The sequence below is a fragment of the Octodon degus genome, unplaced genomic scaffold (assembly GCF_000260255.1).
Source record: "Octodon degus isolate 3935 unplaced genomic scaffold, OctDeg1.0 scaffold00058, whole genome shotgun sequence".
NCBI lineage: Eukaryota > Metazoa > Chordata > Mammalia > Rodentia > Octodontidae > Octodon > Octodon degus.
In genome coordinates, this window is record NW_004524634.1 from 4,861,983 (window position 1) to 4,868,941 (window position 6,959).

Sequence of the window (6,959 nt, forward strand, 5' to 3'; positions counted from 1 at the left end):
AATAAAATCATATGAAGATACACAAAACTGAAATTGTTCAAAACTAATTGTAAAGAAAAAAATCATTAAAGCATATACATAGAAAAAATATTAGCTATGGAAGAACAAAATTAAATAGCATCTTATTCCACATTAGAAAAAGAAAGAGTGAGTGGGTAAGAAACTAGACATATTTATAGAAAGGACTGAAAAAAAAAAGATCTGTCCTCATTAAATTTTATACTTAGCAAACATACTTTTGAGAATTAAAAGTAAAATATTGTCCAGTTATACAAACTCGAAATATTCTAATACCTCTAGATGTAGCATATAGAAAATAGCAAAGACCCTAATCCAGAAGGCAAGAGAAGTAGCTATATGGTCCTGGATAAAGAACAAAGAGCTCTCAAAATAGTAGTTATGCAGGACTATATAAAATATAATATTAGACGAACCCATTTAAAAGGGCATTGAAGATTTCCACAAAACAATATCGATCTTCTGTCATGTTATATACATTTTTTTCGTGTGTGTGTGTGTGTGTGTGTGTGTGTGTGTAAAAGACAAAGAAGAAATAATATAAAGTCAATGGAAAATGTAAATACACTTTTTAGCTTCTAATACTAGGAGAAAATATCATACCATGTCTTATAAGTAGATTGTAAGACAAAGAAACAGTATATAGGGGTCAGGGAGATGGCTCAATAGAATAAATGCTTCCCTGGCAAGTGCAAGCACTTGAGTTTAAACCCTGGTTCCAAAAAAAAAAAAGAAAAGGAAAGAAAGAAAGAAAGAAGAAAGAAAGAAAGAGTACAAATCATAAAACAAAAATTAAAATTAAACAATATTCAGAAAACTAATTAAATTTTTCAAAATAATATTCAAACATTAAAATTAAATTGTGAGTCCAATTAAGAGGCCAGAATGTAGTGTATCAGATGTATGAATCTGTGATCAATTCAGAGTACCTATACAGTATTTGATTAGGTAAATATATACAAAAATATCAACTAAGAAAAAATTTTCATGATAGTAAAGAATTACTAAGAATAAGTCATAACAAAAATACTGGAATGGCAAATATATGACCAGCACTTCTAACAATTTGGGGATAAGATATCGCACAAAGTTGTAGTATGTGGTGGACGTGGACAGTGCCCATGATGCTTACTGGTGGCCAGGTGTCACTTGTGGGAATGAGCTACTGCTGTTTCCTTGATATCCACTCTGTAGACCCAGAAAGAATCATGCCCCATAGGGTGCAGGAGAAGTCCATTTGTAGAGTATGCTGATGGAAATATTTTGCTGCTGTATACAAAAGAATAATAGAAAGACTGCTGTTGTATACCTCTTTTTCTCCTATGTTTAATTGTTTGCCCTGTTTGGTGGGTTCTTTCCATTCTCATTCATGGAGTTGTGGTCATTTTGATCCCTCTCTAGAATATCTTTTAGCAGTCTGTGTAGATTTGGTTTTGTTGTTATGAAATTCTTTAGTTGTTCTTTGTCATGGAAGTATTTTACATCTCCATGAAACTTGAGTTTTCCAGGGTATAGCAGTCTGGGTTGGAATTTGTTTTCTTGCAAGACTTGAAGTACTTTGTTCCATGCTCTTCTTGACTTGATGGTTTGTGAATAGAAATCTGCCATTATTCTGATGAGTTTTCCTTTAAATGTGATCTGTTTCTTTTCTCTAATGGCTTTTAATATACTGTTCCTGTGCTGAATTTTTGGGATCTTGATTATTACATGTCTGTGTATGGTTTTAATTGGGCTGATGTTATTTAGAGTTCTATATGTTTCAGTTACCTGAATGTCAGAATATTTCCCCATATTTGGGAAGTTTTCTGCTATTACTTCTGTCCATATTCTTTTTATATCATTTGTACTGACTCCTTCTTTGTCACTGATGCTTATTATTCTTACATTGTACATCTTTGCATCATCTTGTAGATGTTGAATTACTTTTTTCTGTCCTAGTTGTTTTTAAGAGATCTTTTCTTACCTTTTCACTAGTTGCAATAGTGTCTTCAAGGTCTGAAAGTCTATTTTCACTTTTATTCAAATGGTTTTGCCAGCTTGTGATTGAGGTTTTAATGTCCTGTATATCACTCTGAATCTGCTTCATGCATCCTATTTCTTTCCTACATTGCTCATTTAAGGATTCCATCATTTTTCTATTCTCCTCTATTTTTTTAATCAGTGTCTTCTTTAGAAGCACTTAGTACTTCTTTCATTTTAGTTATTATTTCTTTTTCACTTCAAAAATTATTTCTGATCTGATTTCCTCTATACCTTTCTGCAGTTGTTTCTTTACTTCAGATGCTATTATTTCAGAGATTTCAGGTGTGTGATTTCCAGTTCCTTCTGTGCTATTGTCTCCTGCATTTTTTCTGGGTGGGCTTGGGACCTGAGAATGCATTTTGTTCCTTCTCTTGTTCATTTTGTATAGCACTTTCTTCTGACCTTTGGTGTAGAGCTTTGGTAGAGTTATTACCTTAGCACCAGGTCCAGATCTACCAAATTCAAACTTGTCCATGTGGGTATGGCTTGGGTCTGGCTGCTGTGCTCCTGTTATTTCTGCTGCATCCCTTGGAGGTGAGCCCTCTGTGCCACTCTGGCAAGATTTTCTGTTCCTGGATCAGCTGGGTGGGTCTTCCGTCTAGCCTCTCTCCTGGGAGTTCTGCCACAGGGTGCCACATGGGGCCTGTCTGATGGAGAAAGTTCCACACACATGCCTGGCCTGGGTGTTGCTGGAGTCAATATTTTAGAGTAAAAGAGAGATTTGCATCTTTCCTGTATGCGTAAAAGACTAATGTGCCTTTGCTAACATGCAAAATGTGATTGCTAGATGATAAATCTAAGTTTAACCTGTGGGCACTCAAAAATTTAAATAAAAGACCCAGTCCTAGCTCAGGTCCGGTGAGAGCTTCCTGCTACCCTGTGCCGGTGGGACCTATACTGGTCTCAGCCCAGGCGAAGCGTGGGTGAGACCCTCTTCCACACTCTTGGGGTGCCCCCGACCACTCCGCAGCACCTCCCCTACCCCGTCCGCCGAGTAGGAATTTCTGCCATGTTCTGGGAACCCCCAGACCCAGTCCTAGCCCAGGTCTGGTGAGTGTGCGGAGAGCTTCCTGCTAACCTGCGACCCAGTCATGCCCTTCCCCAAGGAATGACACACCTGTGCACCTGCTCCTCCTCTAAGTCCTTTAGGGAGAAGTGTCACAGCCCCACTGGTAAGCTATACAACCAGTCCTGGAGGATGAGTGGGGGGAGCCAGTCAGAGGAGCAGATGCCTCCTTCCCTTGCTATCTAATCTGTCCCACACACTAATGCCCAACTCTTCCTCTTCAGAGCTGGCTGCTATGCTGCGTGCAGGAGGATGCTGTCCAGGATTAATACTTGTTAACATTTAGTATTTAAATATAATTTTTGTGGCTACACTTGTTGTAACAGGTGCCTGGGAGCCACACTGAGTTGCAAAGAACCAAGTTGCAACAATAACCAAATGGAAGCAGGAGGAAAGGCTTCTTTCCTGCTCAGAAGCTGATCTTTCTAACCACCAGTCCTCATTGCTCTTTCTGTAAAAACTGAAGTTGCTGGACCCACAATGGAATGACCAACCCAGAAAAAACTGCTGGCTTTCAACTACTGAGAAAATGTACATCTATTATTGTGATGTGTTTATTTTAAAAAGATATTATCATCCTACTAGAAAAATGAAGCATGAAAATCCTTAAAGAATGGAGAAGACCTGCCATGCAATGAACACCATTATCAAACATGCTGGATTCAAATGGGCTTAGACCATGAGATTTTATGATTTATAACAGAAATGTCATAGATTATGGCTAAGTAGGTGCAGTCAGGTATCCATTAATAGAAAACAAATAGATCACAGACCCCCACTCTGAACAGAAGGGAAACGATATCTTAAATAAAATGTAGAAATCCCTGTTAACTTCCTGATAATATTAAAAAAATAATGACCTGTCTTCTGGAAGCCCATGCCCTGGTAAAGGGCCAGGGCACTGTGGTGCATCATAATTGTCTCAAGCACAACTTCACCACACCCCTGGTTACGGGCAAACTGGAGGACAGTCCTGACCAGGGCTTTCTCTATTCCCTTTCCTCGGTGCTCCATGGCCACTGCAAGGTGAAACAGTTCCAACTGCTTCTTCCCCGGTGGTGGATTCTCCACTGGCAAAGCACACACGATGCCCACCACCTGCCCCCCAGACTCAGCAACCCAGAAACAGGAGTCAGATGCGCTCAGGTAGGTTTTGGTGATGTCAGTCAGGTCAGTGCACAAAGTTTTGACTGTTATCTGCTTCCACGAGTGTGAGGCAAGGAACCACAAGAAGAGAAGCAGAGTGAGGCTGGGCATGACAGCCAAAAGCCAAGAGCCCAAGATCAGCAACAGGGAGAGGGGCACCCCAAGCTCAACCAGAAGGGTCCCAGGCAGCATCAGCATGTGGCAGAATGTGGCAGGGATGGGCTCAGCCATGCTTCTGGAGTACAAGTCCAGCACTGGATTTCAGTTGCTCTCCTGGTATGTACAGATGTGATAAGGAGCCATGGTGCTGCTTCTGGGTCTAAAATTTCACAGTCCTGGAGACACAGACAAACCTGCCTGTATGATTTTATTGAAGCCCTGCAGAAGAGAGAGGAAGCCATGTGAGTACCCCAGCACTCCTGGGCACCCAGACACCTTGGTCAGCATGTTTCCTTCAGCTGTCAGCCCAAAAGAAGCAGCCCACCACTACTAGAAAGTGAGGGGAAGAAACACATTACTGAAATACTGTTTCTCCCCTTTCTAGCTGTGTGACCTTTGACACGTCACTTAATCTCCCTGAGATTGCCTGTGTTCATCTGAAGAACAGGAAAGGAAAAAACACTCTGCATTGTAGAATTTTTGAGGCTTTAATAGAATAACTTATATGAAGTGCATGTGAACTCTCCTCCACTACAACTGCATTATCCTATTTCTGGTTCTCTGAAGCTCTTGGTACATTGAGATGGCACACATGGCAGCCAGACCTGATGTTCATAGCTGTTAGGTCCCTTTCTAAGGTCTATCTGTAGCAGGAATCCTGTAATCTCCAGTAGGAGATTTAGCAAAACCTCATTTGCCCTACTAAAAATATTTTGGGTGCTGAAAAGGTAAAAGGTTCAAATACCAAAATGGCCCAATTTTGAGACTCCCCAAGACCCTTTGGATCTTTAGGCCTAGTGAGAAGTCTAAATTTGCATCCCTGTCCTCTTACCTGATACCATCAAGTCAAGAGTGTGAAGGGTGGCCACAGCCTTCAACTTCCAGCAGACTCTCAGGAAGGACTATAGGACCTGTCCTACTTCTGGGCAGCAGCCCTGGGTGCTGTTCATTCGTTGACTCAGGAATGCTTTTCAATCATCAACAGCAAGGTCCAGGAGCAGGAACGTGCCAGAATAGGCAACTTTCAGCTTTGAGATTCACCTGTTGATCCGGGGAATTATTGGTAGAAGGACACAGGATCTGGAACAACTCAAGGGTCCTCACCCTCATGAGAGCTCTGGATCCTCCTCATCTTGCCTCCTTCAGGCCTCAGCACCTATCATGCTACACACTCAGCCCAGTGCGCACTGTACTATGGCTCCCTACACATACACGGCAGGAGCCTTGAAACTGCCTCTCACTTCGGGCTCTCTTTATCTCAGGGCAACGTCCAGCTCTCCTAGCTCAGTAACAAAGTCCTTCCCAGCTGCAACTCCTCTTGCAGCATCACATTAAGAAGCAGACTCAGCCACCCAGAAACAGCAACCACAAACAAACATCCTCTCCTCCATTCAGGTCCCCAGCAGCTATGTGGATGTCTCTGTTGTACTACATGTGTCCTTTGCGCAGAGCTGACATTCAGCCAACAGGTAGTGGGACAGTGGGCAGAGTCCATGGGCCATGATGGTGGCTCAAAGTCACTGCTGTCAGAATTCTTACACATTTTAGCTGAGCACAGACCTCTCTGAGACAAGCAAGGCAAAGCAGAAGCACTGTCCCTCTCCATAGAAGACTCCTTTGTGGAGAAAATGCTTCCTTTTCAACAGTGCTCAATCCTATCTATATGCAAAAGCTTTGCAAAATGATGAAAATATTAGTTTTCTCCTCATGAGGTTCCCTGAAGAAGTCATATAGAAAAATTTAATCTTTCTATACAGAATTTCCCCTATTCTTACTGTGTGGAAAGGGACCAAGGGACACTTTGATGTGGCAGAGATGCAGCTACACAGGGTCTTCCATGGAAGGAGCACCTCTTTAGATTTCAGAGTGTGGGTGCAGATGGATGCCTTCCCAGCTGTGGTAAGAGTCAGAAGAGGCAGAGAGGAGGAAACAGGCCTCAGTGGACAGTCAGATGCCCTCTCAGGCTGAGGAATAAATGCTTGGGCACAGAAAGAAGAAACACAGATCTGGGGGATGGTGGCTAACCAAAGTGCCTTTTCTAGGAACAAGAAAAGCCACAGACATATAGGGGGAAAATAAACATGGTGTGAAGTACATATGTATGGTCATCACTCTTTCTGCCGATGGAGGATGAGTCAGAGGAGTCTACAGTAGAAGGATGCAAACCAGAGGCACGGGGATGATCCTGTAGAGAGACTGTAGAAGATACCAACCTTGAAGATCACTTTCTACTTATTTATGGTGGCAAAACGATATTATACTGAGGCCTATTTTTTTAAAAGTTTAAGTCTAAGTAGGAATAGTGGAACATCACTATAGAATGCTTGTGCTGTGGCAAATTCTGAGACTCTTCAGAGAGAATAGGGCAAGGGAAAGCTTTTATAAGGCAAAATGAGGAGAAATGCACAAAGTTTTAAGTTTTTTGTCTTGTTTTGTTTTTTACAAAAAATGAAACTGAGTTCCAAATTAGGTTATTAGGACAGTTACAGTAGATGATATATTGCATTTTGTTGTCTCTGTATGAGTTACTCAGAGTACAAGTATAGGC

At 41.6% G+C, this 6,959-nt stretch overlaps 1 pseudogene; it reads right to left on the reverse strand.

Moving 5' to 3' along the window:
* Positions 1-3,644: 3,644 nt before the first annotated feature.
* LOC101565239 lies at positions 3,645-5,811 on the reverse strand (annotated as a pseudogene).
* Positions 5,812-6,959: the final 1,148 nt, after the last annotated feature.